Source organism: Phocoena sinus, chromosome 1, assembly GCF_008692025.1.
Source record: "Phocoena sinus isolate mPhoSin1 chromosome 1, mPhoSin1.pri, whole genome shotgun sequence".
Lineage (NCBI taxonomy): Eukaryota > Metazoa > Chordata > Mammalia > Artiodactyla > Phocoenidae > Phocoena > Phocoena sinus.
This window is the reverse complement of record NC_045763.1, coordinates 166,162,665-166,181,552: the sequence shown is the minus strand read 5'-3', so window position 1 is coordinate 166,181,552 and position 18,888 is coordinate 166,162,665. Positions and strand designations below refer to the sequence as shown.

Genomic DNA, 18,888 nt, shown 5'->3' with positions numbered 1-18,888 from the left:
AAATTTAGTTTACTTAAAATGGTAGCAAAATCTATAAAATGTTTAACTAAATTCAGCCAGAAAGGCACAGGACCTGTATGGAAAGAACTATAAGATGTTAGAGAATGGACTTGAGGACATGGGGAGGGGGAGGGGTAAGCTGGGACAAAGTGAGAGAGTGGCATGGACATATATACATTACCAAATGTAAAACTGATAGCTAGTGGGATGCAGCAGCATAGCACAGGGAGATCAGGTGCTTTCTGACCACCTAGAGGAGTGGGATAGGGAGGGTGAGAGGGAGGGAGATGCAAGGGGGAAGAGATACGGGGATATATGTATATGTATAGCTGATTCCCTTTGTTATAAAGCAGAAACAAATACACCATTGTAAAGTAATTATACTCCAATAAAGATGTTAAAAAAATTAATTTAATTTAATTTAAAAAAGGTGTTATTAAAAGCATAGCAATAAGATGAATAAAAAGGAAAGGCATACCATGTTCTTGAAGGGAAAGATAATATTAACTTATCAATTTAATACAATTCCATTTAAAATTCTTGCTTTTTAAAATTAGATAAAATCACTGTAAAATTAATATGATGAAAAAAATGTCCAAGAGGATCCAAGGTAACTGAGAAAGAATAATGAGAGAAGTCTTGCTTGTAGATACCAACACACGCCAAAAGTAAGTGTGATCAGATCAATATGGTATTGGTATAAGAACAGATTTGTAAATAGAATAAATAACTCAGAAGCAGAACATACAGTATATATATGGTGTTAAATACGCATTTAAATTCAGTAGAAAAAGGGTGGGATAATTTTTTAAAAGAATCTACACATTTTGCTCTTCATCTAGAAGAAACACATGGAACCCCATTATAACACTGGTGATATTCAAAAATTAATTACAGATTGATTAAAGATTGAAATGTGAAAAAATAAACAATTAAATCTTTGTAAGAAATATTTTGGGAACTACTGGTACAATGTAACCTAGCTAAGTCTTTTATTCTAAAAGCTATAAAATAATGGTAGAAATTGTTAGCTATATAAAAATTAATAAAAATTGTATGGGAAAAGATGTCATATAGAAAGTCAACAGACACACTGTAGACTTGAGTAAAGAGAATTTATAACCCAGAAAGGTTTTGATATGCATGCTAAACAGAAATGATTAAAAATTTAAAGAGTAGGCAAAAATATATAAAAATTTATAAATATAAATGCCAGTAGAAGTGTCAATTTTGTAAATGAAAAGATGATCAAATGCACTCCTAGTCAGGAAAATGCAAATCAAAAGGAATAATGAGCTATTACTTTATGTCTATTAGAACAGCAAAAATGTTTTAAAACACTGTAGCAGATTTTTCCACTAGAATGAAAGCTCCAAGGGAGAGTGATATTTTTGTCCGTTTTATTCACTGCCATAGCCTGGGAGTCTAAAATAGATGCTGAAAAAATAGTAGGATGCTTATTCAACATTTGTGAAATGAGCAACGGGCATAGCTAACAATTGTACCACACTTACTATGTGCCAGGCAGTAATTGCTCTGCAGGTAGTAATTCATTCCATCTTCACAACACTCTTAATGAGGTAAGTGCTATTTTTCCCATTTTGCAGATGTGAAATCTGAGGTACAGCTTTCACAAGCAGCAGAGCTAGGAATGGAACCCAGGCAGTCTGGCACCAGATTTTCTTACCTGACAGCAAGGCCACATTACCTCTCCCCACATCCATACAGCTGGTTGGGCTGTAGGAAAAGAACACAGCCTTTTTATGGAAAGCAACCTGGCAGGAATTCCACTCCTAAAGGCAAAAATACCAAAAAGAAAGGATATGTGCAAGGATGTTTATCACCCCATTGTTCAGTGAGGAAAACAGAAACAAAGGGAACAGTTGAATGATTTATGGTTAATACGCAGCACAGAATAGTGTACAGCTATGAAAATAGAAAAAATTGAGTTATGACGGTTGACTTGGATCAATGTCAATAATTAAGGCTTGTAGAAAAAACAAGATGCTGAAATAGAAAAATAATGTGACTCCCATTTTGATAAAAAAGAAAAGACAAAAACCATATCTGTGCCTTGTGTGTGCGTGTGTGTGTCTTTGTATGATTACATTAGTAGAGAAACACTTCTGGGTTGTTAAGATGGGTGTGCAGGGTATTAGGGCTGGGTATGGATGTGAGTGGAATAAGGAAAGTAGAAACTAAGCCAAAATGGAAAAAATAAAGACTGTACTTTAAAAATGTATTTGATCACATTTATGTACTTGTATAAAATTATTTATAACAAAAATAAATTGAAAATGTCTATTCACATTTGTTGTTCCTATTTTTAAAGTGGATTGATTTTCTCATTTTTGAGTTGTAAGAGTTGTATATATATTCCAGATACAAGTCCTTTATTAAATGTGTTTATTAAAAACCTTGTTTCCCAGTTTGTGGCTTGCCTATTAATTTTATTAATGCTATCTTTTGAAAAGTGGAAGATTTAAATTTTGATGTTATCCAAATTATCAATTTTTCTCTTTTATGTTCAAGTGCTTTTCATGAGTTGTCTAAGAAATATTTGCCTACCTCCACAGTCACAAAGCTTTTCTCCTATGTTTTCTTGTAAAAATTTCCTTTTATGTTTATTCATTTCTAGTTAACTTTTATATATGGTTTGAGGTAGGGGCTAACATTTGTTTAAAATCTTTAGTCATCAGAGAAATGGAAATTAACATCACATTGAGATGCTACTACAAATCAACAGAATGGCTAAAATTAAAGAGCCTGACAATATAAGTGTTATCAAGGATGTTAGCAACTGGAACTCTCATACATTACTGATGGGAAGTAAATGTTACAACCACTTTGGAAAAGAATTTGACAATTTCTTATAAGCTTACTGTGTGATCCACTTACCCTGTGTCCCAACAATTCCACTTCTAATTATTTGCTTGAGGAAATAAGACTGTAGATTCACACAAAAACTTGTAAATAAATCTTCATACGGTTTTATTCATAACAGCTCCAAACTGGAATTAACCCAAATGTCCATCAACAAGTGAATGGATTAAAATAACTTGTACATCCATAATACTACTCAATAATAATTTTTTTAAAAAATGAACTACTGATTCAGGCAATAATATGGATGAATCTCAACATTATGCTGGCTGAAGAAGTCAGATATAAAAAGGTACATATATGAAAATGTCAAAAGGTACAAACTTCTAGTTACAAGATAAATACTAGAGATGTAAAGTACAACATGATGACTATAAATAAAACTGCTGTATGATATAGAGGAATGTTGTTAAGAGAGTAGATCCTAAGAGTTCTCATCACAAAGAAAAAGAAAAGTTTTTTCTTTTTTTTGTATTTGTATAAGATGATGGGTGTTAACTAAACTTATACATTCATGGTATATGTAGTCAAGTCATTATGCAGTACACCTTAAACTTACAGAGTCCTGTATGTCAATTATATCTCAGTGAAACTGGAAAAAAATTAAAAATAAAAGAATAAAAGCATACATAGGGCTTCCCTGATGGCACAGTGGTTGAGAGTCTGCCTGCCAATGCAGGGGACACGGGTTCGTGCCCCGGTCTGGGAAGATCCCACATGCCGTGGAGCGGCTGGGCCCGTGAGCCATGGCCACTGAGCCTGCGTGTCCGGAGGCTGTGCTCCACAACGGGAGAGGCCACGACAGTGAGAGGCCCGCATACCGAAAAAAAAAAAAAAGTTTTCATGTATATGAAATCAGACCAGTGGAGTTACGTAGCGGAGGGCAGGGGAGGATTAATTGCAATGTTCACAAGGGTGAGCTTTTTTGGAGTAATGGAACTTTCCTTTATCATGACTGGGACAATGATCACACACTTGTGTACATTTGTCACACTGCTTGAACTGTACTCTTAAAATGGCTCTATTTTATTATAGGTAAATCATACTTCACTAAAATAAAATGTAGGAAAATAAATTCTTAAAATAAAATGCACAAATAAAATAAATCCCTAATGAAGACTCTCTGCCACCAAAACTATTTGTGATCTATTCTGATTTTTAGCCTTCTCTGATTCTTGCCAAACTGCTCATAACTATTAAGGATAAATTCCTTTCCAAATGGATTCAAAGCAACTGATCCAATTTTTTTTTAGAGGGGAACCCTCTACTCCTCCGAAAATTTAGATCCATTTATTTCCTGGGCATTTTTCATAAACCATAAATGTCCATCTTGAGAAATTGCAAGGGTGAGTTTCTTGAGTTAATATCCATTCTGAGTAGTGGGCCTATTTTTGGCTCCCAGAAACAGCTATTGACCATTGTGATATAATTCTTAACATGTTTTAATGAAATAGGTAGTGCTTTATAAAGAATTTATGAAACTGCCTCTTGTTACCAGGTGATCCATGGAAGCTCAGTGTAGACCCTGTTCTGTGCCCCAGTGGAGATAGTCAGGTCAGATAATGATCAGAGAGCAGTGGCTGACCCCACCTCAGGCTAATAAATCAAAATGTCTAAAGATGAGATTTGGCCATCAATAATTCTCTAAGCAGCGCCCCATGTGCAATCAGGGTTGGAAATCACCATTTGAAAGGGAGAAAAAAAAGACATGTCATTTGCCACCTTTTAGAAAATATGTACCTAGTGGCATAAAACCATTTTTTTTTTTTTTTTTTTTTGCAGTACGCGGGCCTCTCACTGTTGTGGCCTCTCCCGTTGCGGAGCACAGGCTCCGGACGCGCAGGCTCAGCAGCCATGGCTCATGGGCCCAGCTGCTCCGGCACGTGGGATCTTACCGGCCCGGGGCACGAACCTGCGTCCCCTGCATCGGCAGGCGGACTCTCAACCACTGCGCCACCAGGGAAGCCCCAAAACCATTTTTTAAAAGAGGAGGGAATGTGTACTCTGCGTTGAGAAGAGAAAGATTAGCATTTTAAAAATTAAGTTAAAGAAATACATATATAACCTCAGAATTTCCTCTCCTAATTTGATTGCACAGCCAGGCAGATATCTATGAACAACTCTCAGAGCTGCAGTGCTCCAGAGAACACAGCCTGGGAATCGCTGGCTGAGTGTGACACATCCAGGTGTCATAAGAGGGCCACTGAAGTTCCTTGATTCACTATTTTTTTTTTCTGTATTTCCATCTCTTTGGTGGGCTGAGCCAACTGGTTGATCATTTGTTTGCGTCTGTTTTACCTATTTCCACCTTTCAACCACCTTATTCTTTATCCTGGTATACTGACTGCCCTGGTAAAAAAACCTATCTCCCTTCTTCCTTCAAAACCTGGTCTAAACTCCTCTCCCAGGGAGCCTTCCCTGATAAACAGAATGCCTGCTCACATGTTGCCTAGAGCCTTACTATTCAAAGTATGATCTGTAGAACAGGGCCATCACCATTATCCACCCTGGAGCTTGTGAGAAATGCAGAATCTCAGGCCCCACCTCAGACTTGTGTAAACTAATGTCGTCACCTGCCATATCAGTAAACAAAGGATGTTGTGACCATTAAGCCATCAGTCTCTGCAGCCACCCCCAGCGGTGCACCCTGAGGGGATTCAGGACAGAGAAAAGCAGGATGCTTAGGGTGCATATCAAAGGAATGATTTCATGATTTCCTAAGCCCAGAATCTTACATCTTCCCATACAGAGAAAAGTCCTAAATTCATTAACTTGAGACAGTCTGATAATATTTATATACATTTAAAACACACAACATACTATTTTATATTGTTTATGGATAGACATATGAACATAAAAAGTAAAAACTGATCGGATGAATATAGACCAAACCCATGCTAGTGGTGGCTTCTGAGATATGGGTAAAAGAGATATGATTGGAGCATGTGGTCAAAAGAAACTTCACCTATATCTGGAACTCTGTTTTTCTCACTGTAAAATGTGCATAATAATAGTATATATCTCAATAAGGTTGCTGTATTAAACGAGTTAACATACTGAAGTGTTATAGTAATATATACATATATCTTCAATAACCAGGTATTTTCCAATAAAATGTATAATACTACATTGAAATAAAATTCTCTGCTTGTATAATTTGTAATGAATAAATGAATGACATTTATTTGAAAAGAAAGAGATTTCCAGAGAACACCCAGACAGTTTAAATAATAACAAGCCTATGGTGATGGGTTTTTTTGGGAGATTCAACCTGTTCTACCCGCTCCCATGACTGCTAAGCTACTGGTTTTTATGGTTACTGATTGTGAACCTTTGGTTTTAAGGCCACTGCAGAAACGAAGAGAAAGGAATGTGAAGAGGGTAAGTTGAAACACCACAAAACTCACTTTTCTTACCAAGATTCATATGTTTTTCTTGAACAAATGTTCCTCAGATTATTGCAAATTTTGATTCATTTCCAGAGCTTTGAAAAGTTCATTTTGAAAAATGTTGCTGATTGCTTTTGTGGAGGAGCATATTTTAAGAGATCCTTACACCATCACTCCAGACGTGCTCTCTCCAGGGATTGATTTTTTTTTTTTTATTTAGAGCTGGTTATGATAATTCATCAATAAAGCCATCTATCTAAACCATCATTAATTGAATTCCCTAAGTGCCTTGAAAGTTGTGATTTTTTTCTTTAGCAGTAGTTCTTCTCCTGGCCTCATGGAGCTTTATTCTATGCAAGCTCAGCTTAATATTCAGGCAAAGGTTCAAGAGGATTCTTATGCAGGTTTTTGGAGCTCTCTTTCTTTAAAGCTATGTAATCTCTGGTGCTCAGCCCCTCAAATATGTGCTGTCATAGTCTCCCTGAATTTGGATTTATCTCTTGTCCCTCAATTGAGAGTATTATGCTCTGCTTGAGTTCCCCTCCCCGTATGCTGTTCTAGAAAATTCTTCTATGAAAAAAAACTGAAGTCACTGTGGAACTTACCTCATCAGTTTCCCTTCCTTTATGGATCACAGTCCTGTATTTTCCCTTGCGCAGTGTCTGAACATGTAGTATCATGTATTTTGTCCAATGTTCTGGTTGTTTACAGTAGGGGAGCAAGACTAGCCTCAGTCACTCCCCAATGGTTGTAAGTGGAAATCTGTTGGGAGAAAACGCTTCATGAATATTTTGTTTCTGCACTGTCAGGGCTTTCTTGGCAACATTATTGACAACCTGGGTTAAATGATGATTAAATAATAAACATGCCTTATACATTAGAGATAGTAAATTTCTCTGCAGAGATTTAAATTTTTACCTTTTTCAGAGCTTTTGGCTTACATAATAACGGTGATAAAAATGTGGGGAGCTTCCTCATCTCTCCCCACGGAGATTTTGTTTACCTTCCAGAGCAGCAAATGTCTCTCTCTCTCTTTCTCTTTTTCCTTCTTTCTCTCTATTCCCAGGAAATGAGGGACAGATTTGCTAGTCATCCTATAGGAGCTTTGCAGCTCATAATATTGGGGCTCATCTCTTGTGGTGCAACCTTTGCATTTGCAGTCCGTTTATTCCTTAGTGTCCCACAATGAGGAATGACCTGTGAGTAAATGAACTGTTTTTTGCTAAAGAGATTTTGTGTTTCCTGTCAGGATAAATAGACAAGTAGATAAATACAGATACAAAAACTTAACAAAGTCTCGTAATGTTTTCCTGATTATAAGCTTGATGCATGCTCATATTAAAAATGTTTCTTTTTACAATAAACACTGAAAATTATGAAAAGAAAGCACTGTAAATATTTTGATATATTTCTGAGACAGAAACAGAGAAGGATACATAGAAAAAGGGAATGAGAAGAAGAGAAGGGAAAGAGAGAAAAGAATTGTAAAACTGTGTTAGTTTTTCATTCAGTATTATATTATGAGCAATTTGCTATGAGGCTAAATGATCTTTTAAAACACGCTATTTAATACTTGCATAATATTTCATTTATTCGATCTCCATTATATTATTTAGACACACACATATCATTGGACATTTATCTCAAGCTTCATTTATTATAAATAATATTTCTTATACGTAATTCCTTAACCACATCTGTGATTACACTATATTCTTAGGATACAGTCACAGAAGTTGAAAACCTGGGTCAAATGGTGTGATGGTTAGTTTTATGTGTCATCTTGGCCGGGTCACAGGGCCTAGATATGTGGTCAAACATTATTTTGGATGTTTCTGCAAGGGTGTTTTTGAATGAGATTAATATTTAAATTGGTGGACTTTGAGTAAAGCAATTGTTCTCCATATCGTAGATGAGCCTCATCCAATCAGTTGAAGGCCTCAAGAGAACCCAAGACTGACCTCTTCTGAGCAAGAAGTAATTCTGCCAGGAGACAGCCTTTAGATTTCAGCTACAGCATCAACTTCTCCTTGGATCTTCAGTCTGAGGGCCTTCAGACTCAAACTACAGCATAAGTTCTTCCCATAAGCCAGTCCATCTTGTAGATTTTGGACTCACCAGCCTCCATCATCACACGAGTCAGTTTCATAAAATAAATAAATACCTTTCTACATATCCAAACATCTTATTAGTTCTGTTTCTCTGGAGAACCCTGTCTAATAAGAAAGGCATGAACTTCTTAAAGAGTCCAGAACCACACTGACGTCACCAGATTATTGGGCAGTGTTTGGGAGGGGCTTCTCCTTTATTTTTAGGAGAAACTTTTGCCTCTTTTTTGGTAGTCCTTGGATAAAACTTGCATGCCAAACACAGAGAAGGATGGACCAACTACTTGGCTCTCAGCAATGTGCAAGGACTTCTGAGATAGTATCTCCCTTATATTCAGTTTGTCTTTACACTTTGTACTCCAGGAGAATAAGAGGGACTTTCTTCCTTTATTTCCTTTATTTTTGTTGTTGTGATTTTGATTTCAACTGCAGAATACAACCAAAACTACACATTAAAGGCCAAGAGTTTCCATATAACATAATAACAATGATACAAAACTAAAGTCTTATTAGAAATGCTGTTTGAATGTGAGTCCATTTTTCTTAAAGTTTTACAATTTGGGGACACTTCCTTGCTTAAGATTAGAGGTTGGGACTTTGTATACAGGTACTGGGTCAAAGTGCCAAGTGAGTAGCCTTTCCCTGGTTCCTTTGCTCACTGTATATCCTCTGGCCAACTGTTCTTAATAACGTGTGCATCACACAGGAGCCAGAGATCCGCAAGAGGAAGCATGGAGACGTCTTCCAGGGCAATCACCAGAGAAATGGATTAATTTAATCTCATCTTTGACTTCAATCCAGAAAATAATTACATATCCCCTCCTAAGTCAACCTCACATTTGATATGGATAAAGACTAGTCATTTGAAGAGGAATTTTTAGGAAAACAAAAGTTCTATGTCTGACATCTCACATTTATTGGCTCTTTCTGTGTGTTCAGTTCAGTCTCCTCCAGGATATAGGGTGTAGAATTATCTGTTCCTGAAATGGCCCCAAGAAGATCTTCAGCATCAATAAATAGATAATTATATTGGCAAATTTTGATATGAAAAATTGCATGCTAGTTCAAAGTGTGGTATATAGGTATCTTTTTATTTAAAAGAACCAAAATAAGACAGCGTTAGAGAACTATGGATGTCCCCTTTGCACTGGTCAGGATTCCTGATGCTGTGGGAATCTACCACATGAAAAATTCTGATATTTAACCAGATCTACAATGGTAAAGAGAGTAAGGGATGAAGAAGAGTATCATTAATTGTTGAGAGGATTTTAAACTGTCCTGTTGTCTTTTAGTCTGCTTAATAAGAAAGATAAGATTGTAGAAAATTCATCCGATTTCTAATTCCCCCAGCTGAGATAATAGAAAAGAAAATATTTAATTTCTTTTTAACATCAGTTCAAACTAGGAAAAGAGGGTCACACTAAAGAAAGACCCTAAAGGTCGGGTCATAGGTTGATTCATAATTGAGCCCAAACTTCACAGCCAAACATGTCTAGTGGTAGTAATAGTTAAGACAGAAAAACAAGTAAACTATACTTGAATATCCATTCAAGTAGAGCATCCTTGATAGAGTCACTGTGGATTTTTGCCATTTGCAGTACATTGCATGTGAAAGTGGTAAGTCCTCCTCACGTTGCCATTTTCCAAACAGAAGACATAGTTTCTTACCATTGTGGGGTTTTTTTAATATTTTTTAAAATTTTTATTGAAGTATAGTTGATTTACAATATCATGTAAGTTTCAGGTGTACAACACAGCGACTCAGTTATATATGTATATATATATATATATATTCTCTTTCAGATTCTTTTCCTTTATAGGTTATTACAAAATATCGAGTATAGTTTCCTGTGCTACACAGTAGGTCCTTGTTGGTTTATCTATTTTAAGTCAGTTATAAACCAAAGCTTTCCCAACATACAAGGAGCAGCTTGAGGGTAAGCACCATATTGTATATAATTTTATATCTCTAGTGTGTAGCATACACCCCTTGGACGTGGTGAGTGCTCAATAAATGTTGTTAAATTGAATGGGCATGATGAAAATGAGGGTGTCCCAAAAGAGCTAAAGCTTACTAAGCCCATGACATGAACCAGCACCTTTTCTAAACTATCTCTAACTGGGGATCAGAGTGGTAAGCACAATCAGCCCATCTAGTTAGTAGCAGAGATGGGATTCAAAGTGGATGTGTTTGGTTTCCAAAATCACTTGACCATCCTTAGCTGCAAGAGGGGCTGAACAGGAAAGCTAGGTTACCTTGTCACCAACACCCTCACTCTTCCAAGTCCTCCTTCAACCCTATGTAATCCTCCTTTATTTTAAAAAAAAAGTAGTTGTTGAGATGTTAATACCAGACATAATTTACAGTATTTACATACGTATCATTCATCATCTGAAGTGAGAGGCATTCAGAGAGAGAATGTGAATAAAATGAGAACTAAAATGTACATAGATTTAGGCAATGTTGTCAATATTAATGCTGATTAGGGATATTGGATAGCTAACACAAGGAAGAAAAAATGTGAAATTTGATTAGCCTGTATAAAAATACTACTAATTGTATAAACTAATCATATAAACTGCTCAGGATAAAGCCCAATTATCATGCATTACAATAATTTTTAGGTAAATGTTTAGATGTGGTTTAGGTTGAATTGTATGGGTTTATCCACCTCTTGGAGTAAACTTGGCCCAAGGCTACCCAGTCTTTGGGTGTCCTGCCCATGGAGCTTGGATAAGAAGCCACAGAAGCCAGAAGCTTGCTCATTAGGTGAAGATTAATCCATGTCATCAAAAAAGGAAGAATAAGGACTAACCTTCTCCTCAATCTCTGCTCTCCTTTTCCTTTCCAACTCTAAGATTGAATATTTTAGTTAAAAAGAAAAAGAAAACTCACAACATAGGACCTACAGCAAGACTGTTGATAGAATTATACTTCAGTCTGAAGGAACAGTCCTTTCTCTCTTCCTATGTTTCTGCTCCTTAGATCTAGTGTTTATTCCTTAAATATCAAACCAATTTCACAAGGTTTCAGAGGTATGTTTTCAACTGTCTGCTGACCTTTTTAAAAATGACTTTTTAGTAGGCAGAAAACCTCAAACAAAAGGAGAAAACACCCTAAGGAAACTCTTATTTCAAGAATTAATGGATCATCTCAGAGTGCCAGAAGCAAGAAATGTGTGTTGGCTAAATGCTTTATCCTTGCTCTTGGATAAAGAGCCTGTTGAAATGTTGACTACATGCTTCATCATAAAGATATTATATTTGTAAACTTTCATAGTATGTTGCCTCATTAGGATATGTACCTAAAAGAGAGATATTGGTGAGACATCAAACCAGGAAAGTTCACTATGGTACAATAAATAAAGAGACCATGATAGGCTAGAAGCATATTAAGAACAGATAACATAATTTGCAACAAACTTGGTGTTCATCATTCAGTAAATAAGAAAACTGTAACTTAGTTTAGTAGAAAATTATAAAGCAATGCTAGTTCACTCCCTCTTTTCTGTCTCATTCCTTCCCCTCCTTTCTCATTCCACAAATTACTAAATCCCAATATGTGCTAAACAGCATAGTAAATGCTTTGGTGGGGAGGACCTGAAAAAATAACAAACAAGCAAAACCACATGTGGACAAATGTCAGATAACATGACAGCAGCTTTATAGATGAAAGCTAAAGGGTATAGAATACAGTCGTCATAAAAGAAACAAAATTGATACCTTCATGAACAATCAGCCCTCAGTGAAGACACGGTGACTTGAAGGAAGCAGTAGGCATGGATTAGGAGAAGAGTGAGAAGGTTATGCAGTCAGAGGAAAGAGAAGCCTTGGAGGTAACTTTAGGCAAACTGTCTTTTAATTTGACATATAGCACTGGGAATGTCCATAGTTGTGAAAAACCAGAAACCTCCTTCATATTTACCAGTATAAACAGAGCATACTTTCACAGGATGGCATATTATGCAATTATGAAAAATGATCAGTAAGACTAAGTAATAACTCAAAAAATACTTTTAATATCATGTTAAACATCCAGTAATTACAAAAATGTATTTACAGAATGATGACAAGTGTATTAAAAAATGCCTAGAAAAAATTCTCTCTTAAGAAATAAACCAGAATATTTACATTGACAATAAGAGGTAAATATTTTCTATTTTTCTGTTTTCAAAGTCATATTTAATGAGCATATGTTATAATTAAAACTGTGAATGAACATGGGCTGATCAATAAAGGGAGTTACTCATTACTCTTCTCTTAAAAGATCTCAAACATGACCCTGTAAATTGCATTATTTCCTTCTTTTATATGGCTGAGTAATATTCCATTGTATATATGTACCAAATCTTCTTTATGGACCTAGAGATTGTCATACTGAATGAAGTAAGTCATACAGAGAAAGACAAATATCATATGATATGGCGTATATGTGGAATCTAAAAAATGGTACAAATGAAACTATTTACAAAACAGAAGTATACTCACAGATGTAGAAAACAAACTACATCTATGGTTACCAACAAGGAAAGGGGGGGGTGATTAATTGGGAGACTGGGATTGACGTATGCACACTACTATATATAAATTAGATTACTAATAAGAACCTACTGTAGAGCACAGGGAACCCTACTCAATACTCTGTCATGTCCTATATGGAAATAGAATCTAAAATAGAGTGGATATATGTATATGTATAACTGATTCACTTTGCTGTACACCTGAAACGGACACAACGTTGTAAATCAACCATAAAAATCAACTATAAAAATTAAAAACTCAACAAATAAAAATTAATTTTAAAAAAGATCTCAAACACATACCTTTCTAAACTTTGCTCTCTCCATTCGGGAAATTTGTTACCTACCCATAACAGCTTCACTGGGTGGCTGTCAGAGTAAATTGAAATGAGTAAAGTGGCACAGATGACAGTTTATTGTTTACTCTAAAGACTAAAAACTCACTTTTAGGCATTTGTAATACATTTGATTACTCTTCAGCCTTCTGGTGAAGATGTACAATAACTTTGAATATATTCTCATGGTGTAAAGTTGAATCATTAGTGATAATGGGTATAACACGTCTAATTCTTCTTCAACCTCTACACTCTAAAATGAGGACTTAACTATTAATAATAATTACCCACAGAGTCTGTAGAGACCTAAACCAAGACAGCCACTGGCAGAATCCAACAGGGAAGCGAGTGATTAGTCTTAGGACCATGGATCTAATTCTCAGATGGCAGATGTTCAAATTTCTTGGGATTACAAACAGAATTTTTGAGCCATTTTCCAAGTGGGAAATCTTGATGGTACAAGTAACAAGAACCATGCAAGCCCAGCTTAAGCAATAAAAGGGAAAGATAGTATTGTAAGGATTTGATAAGAGCTTAGAGAAGCCAAGAAAAGATAAGCCCACCTTGAGGAAAAGGATGAGAATCAGGAACTGAAGTTTTAAGACTTCAGGGGTCTCTGTCTCCCCCTCTCAGCTCTGTTATTTTATAATATATGCTTACATTTTTTTCTCCCACATGTCATAGACACCAACATCTTCCCAAATTTATTGATACATAATACATGTCCAGCTACCCAGAGAGAAACTGACCTCTGATCTCTCGCCTAATTCTAAATTTCTGGAGATTTGACTCTAAATATCCCACCCATCTTGCTCAAGTCCTCATTCCCCATCCAGTGAACAGTGACCCAAAGTGGTTACAACTTCCAGATAGCTACTGAGCTCACAGTGGTATTACCATGCTATTGGGAGGAAGAGACAATCCCCAGAAAATTATGCATGTGTTCCAAGGCAGATTGCTGGCCAAGAAAAACAACACAGTGAGAGACCACAACTGCTTTAACGTATGAATTTAACTTTTTGTACATAACGCTTAGCATGCCATCCCCCTCCCTGACCCCCCACCAGTGTAACTAAGCCTTGTTCAAGCATCATTGGGTCAGAAAGTCACATATCTGTTTTGCCCTCGCTGGATGCTGTAATCTGAACTGCAGTTGTCCATGGAGTCCACATGGACCAATTACCTATCCATGTCAATACCCCCAAAATGGTGTTTATGATCAGGGTTTTATACAGAAGGATATGTGGAAAATAACTAAAAGCACGCCAGGATATGAGAGTGGTGCGTGGGACAAAAAAGTTATTTGGGGAATCTTTAGAGGCCACCCAATAACAGCCTTCAGGCCAAGCAATCCCAATATAGCGACCCAAGCCACCCCATGTAGATGTGCAACCTAAGTAAAAGGCTTATGCTTACTATGCAAATACAGCATCACTTTAAGGGTCCATCTAACCACCTCTATCCAGATTGGCAACACTAAATCTTCCTCTGTTTAAATTTTAGAGTCACTTCTGTGTACAGGTAACTCCAGTAGAAGTATACTCACCCTAATAGCACTAAAAATATCATTTTAGTAGTCATTTCCAACTGCATCTCACTAAGGAATATGTGAAGATCTTCAGGCAGTTCAGTCAGAAAATTCTATCCTGTGGTCATCTTCTAGATGTTGCAGCACTGAGGTTTCCTTAATCCTTTCCCGGGTGACCCTGCTAGCCTTTCCCTCTGCAGTTCCACCCAGGATATAGGCTTGCCTCTATCTGATCTTCATGCTCAGGCTCTACATTTAAAGTTAACATTGAACAAGCACGTAAAGAGACTCTCCATCAAAGATGTGATTAAGGAGGCTGGGGTTTGCTTCAACAAATTTAGCAAGCTGTGGATTACCAGTTCTTTATTATCAGAGAAAACATTTTATCTCCTATCTGGATAACACTGTAGCTTTTGCTCTCTATTGGGCATACACTATTATTTCTAGCTGGTTGCCTCAATCATCTTTTGAAGCTCTGGTGTCATTGAGATGTTTTATTACACTCTCTATGAGGTGAAGAAACTCTCATCTTGGTAAAATCTGAGTTCCCCCATTGTGCAGAAATACGAGAACCTGGAAATGTCCTATATCCTTCTTTTACACATCCCTTTTGGACTACAGAAACCTGGTAGCGTATCCTATAACTATTTCATGCCCATTCATGTGTGGTCTACATTTCTTACTGCACATTATTTTTCCCCATTAAACTGGAAGAACACACTGGCTATAAAGTTATAGGTAGGGCCAATCAATTATAATACTTTGGACAGTTACTAGCAAGAAGACAGGATAGTGGATCTTCTGTCCCTTCCCTTTCTTAATCCCCCATTTTTCAATCTGTCTACATCTAGCTAATACATTCCATCCTTTCTACACAAACACCAAATAGTTCATTCTAAAGGGAAAATAAAATGGGGCAGTTTTCTTTTGGAATGCCAGCTTTTGGCATCTCTCTCCCCAAATGTCTCAAGGTCTTTTGGCAAAGGGAATTTTGTATTCAGAAACGTTGGCACAGTGGTATCCTAGTCTGGGATTCCAACAGTCATCTGTAGCATTCTTCCTCATTTCCTGTTGGGAACAGCTGTGAGAGGCTGTTTGTTAAATAACTGCCCCAATTCAACAGCTCGCTCCCCAGCCCACCACTAGGAAATCATTGGCGTTTCAAGGTTGGATACAATGAAGCCTGTCCATTGGTACATTAATTTAAAAAAAAAAAAAAAAAAAAGCTGAGTTTACTTGCAAGGAAAAGATATTTTGTTTCTGTTATTCTATACTATTAAAAGCATTGTTTAAAAGGTGAGTATGGACCCCCAGATGATAAGATAATTTACAACAAATCTTCAACTTTCTCGGTAATAAGTTTTTAGTGTTATCTCTTAGGGCTGATGCACTTGGTACAGGGGAGAGGTATTGAGAGGAGACAGTGGCATTTGCCTTCTCTCCTCTTCAGACTGACAGTACCTAAGAGATGCAAAACAAAGAGATGCAGAACAAACCCAGGATCTAATTTGATGACGCGAATGACTCAACCAAGTATTTCTCCAGAGATACAAGCAACTTTGTATATTTCTTTGTGATGACTTTATTAACTCCACCTTTTGTCTATAAATGTGAGAGTCCATTTGACAACAGTGGTCTCTAATTGCTCCAGGGAACATAACTTAAGGTGTTTTCTCTAAATCATCCCAGGCACAGAATCTAGAAGGAGCCCCATTTTGAATTAAAATCTTCATTTGGGCTAGTGTCCTCAAAATGTATACTAATCAAATCTTGTTGGTTTATATATGTGATTTTCATGTTTTCCTTGTATGAAAATGTGGAGATAGATGGAGAGAAAAAACAAGGAAGAGATGGAATTGAAAGGAATAAAATTAAATGTAGTAGTTTAAATAAATCATGTTGTGTCACTATAATATATTCCAGTTACTTTATAGCCCTTAGAAGAGGTCCTGGCACACAGGGACCACTAAGTTTGTAGACTGAATGAATGAGATTCCTAAACTATCAATAATTAGGGAGATCAGTTTAGCTTTCTTTAACATCCAATAGAGAGAAATTATGGAGAGAAAAATGAGCTCTGATGTAGAAATCTTACATTCCAAAAAAGGGAAAATTCTTTACATGTTACTCGTTGTTCTAAAGAGGCAGAGAGGAAATGGGAAGCTCTTCTTTGGAATCCAACACTTTTCCAATACGTTGAAGCTCATGGGACTGGCTTGCTAATTTTAAAATACTAATTTAGGGGAAAATGTCAAATGACTGTCCCTTTCTTTTCCACAACAGGAATGGTCGATTGCGTTCTGCCCTTGGTGCCTTTTTCATCTCTTAGGTGGTGCATCTTCCACAAAGTAAGATGAGTAAATATTCAGCTTGCCAGGTCACCAGGCAGAGTTCTGGGCTCTGACTCACGTGCCATCCCCTTTCCACCCCAAGACTCCAGGTCAGTCCAAAGAGAGCCAGGAAAATGCTGGTAGATCTCTTGATGGTGAAGTCGTCCAGGGCTGTTGGGAAACACAGCCATTCCCTCTCAGAGCCCAGCCCAAATGCTAATACAGCAGCTGAAGAAGCAGGGCAACAGGTGATGAGAAAGGAGGGCCAAGGAGGTCAAAGTAAGACTAGATCATGAACCTGTAAACTCAGCATCATCAGCAAACAGCCCTCCCTTCCTCTTCTACCAACCACACAGCTCTATCAGGCATCTGGGTTTCCCTGGAGGTTTTGCAGAGGTTGCCTAATGGTGGGCACTGCCCTTTGTTATGTGAAGGAATGACTGCATTTTCACTTGGGTGCAGCGGCTGGTCCTTCTCACAGAACACAATCCTGCAGTCAAATACTCATTTACTCTGTTCTTCCTCATTCCGTTTGTCAATAGCCCTAAAGTCCTCTTGCATATTTCTCATGGTGGATGGTGGCATGTTTAACTTGTTTGATAAGTTGGTTTGTTTCATTCCAAAGGAATTTTATCTTTTTTACATATGATGTTGGGACATGGCCCAATAACACAGGATATGCCAGCTATTCCCTTTCAATGACCGCCTTCTACCCTGGTAACACATGATTAATGGATATTACACACTCAAATAACAGTCCTTTGTATCTGGTCCTATAGGCATATATATTCACCCCTTCTTCCCACCTACCCCATGCATATATTTAACTCCTTCGCATACATATACATACACACAGATTCTAAATATTCCATTTTGTAGTGTTGAAAACTGCAGCTGTTCTCTTTGTTTTATAACAGCATAAAAAGAATGGTACCCTGAATACAATTCATAATTCATTAACACCAGTGTTAGCACTCTGAGAGTGCTTCTAAAGGGATTTTTATGGGATACTGTGGCTCTTCTCCAGGACATCAGTGACAAATGGTTGGGCCACCTTCATATCATCCAGATGCCTTTAGAGTCTGCTTATTCTCTTGACTGTACCCTTCTTGAGGCAATAAGTTCAAAAATTTACTCCTCATTGTGTGAAGGGAGCTTACTATAATTATTTTCAAGTATATCTCTTAATCCTTTGACAGACTACAGAGACAAGTGGTTCTTAAAGTGGTTCAAGGAAACCTAGGACTTCCTGAGACCCTGTAAAGGGAGTTCACAGGGTAAAAACTCTTTTCATAATAATATGAAGACATTATTTGTCTTTTTCAATGTGTTAACATTTGCCATGAAGATGCAAAATCAATGGTAGGTAAAACACAAATCTTGGTATTGACAACAAATAGTAATAGTAGTTCTTTTTTTCTTCACTGCCACATGGATCCAGTTAAGAAAAAGTACCCATTTCATACAATATTGTCCTTGATGGATCAGCAAAAACTATTAATGTTATTAAATCTCAACATTTGAATATACATCTTAGCAGCTATGAAACAAAATGGGAAGTAAGCATAAAGCAAGCCTGCTACATACCAAAATATTATGGTTGTTTCAAAGGAAAACACCAGAAGATTGTTTGAGTTGCAAGCTGAACTAACCACCCATTTCATGAAACAATATTTTTACTTGAAAAAATGATTGACAGACAAACTATGGTTATTCAGGCTTTGGTATTATAGACTCCTGCATTTAAGGAGTCTCTTATACATGTTTGAATAACTGTTTTCCTATTCACACTGTC

At 36.8% G+C, this 18,888-nt stretch overlaps 1 long non-coding RNA gene across 1 annotated transcript in view; it reads right to left on the bottom strand.

Annotated features, from left to right (window-relative positions):
* Nucleotides 1–1,026: 1,026 nt before the first annotated feature.
* Nucleotides 1,027–18,888, bottom strand: part of LOC116748904 — a 44,623-nt gene continuing 26,761 nt past the window's right edge. Inside the window, exons 3-5 of the long non-coding RNA XR_004348437.1 lie at nt 6,878–7,034; nt 2,899–3,011; nt 1,027–1,793 (exon numbers count right to left, since the gene is read on the bottom strand). This is a non-coding gene — a long non-coding RNA (uncharacterized LOC116748904). The remainder of the gene's footprint in view (nt 1,794–2,898; nt 3,012–6,877; nt 7,035–18,888) is intronic.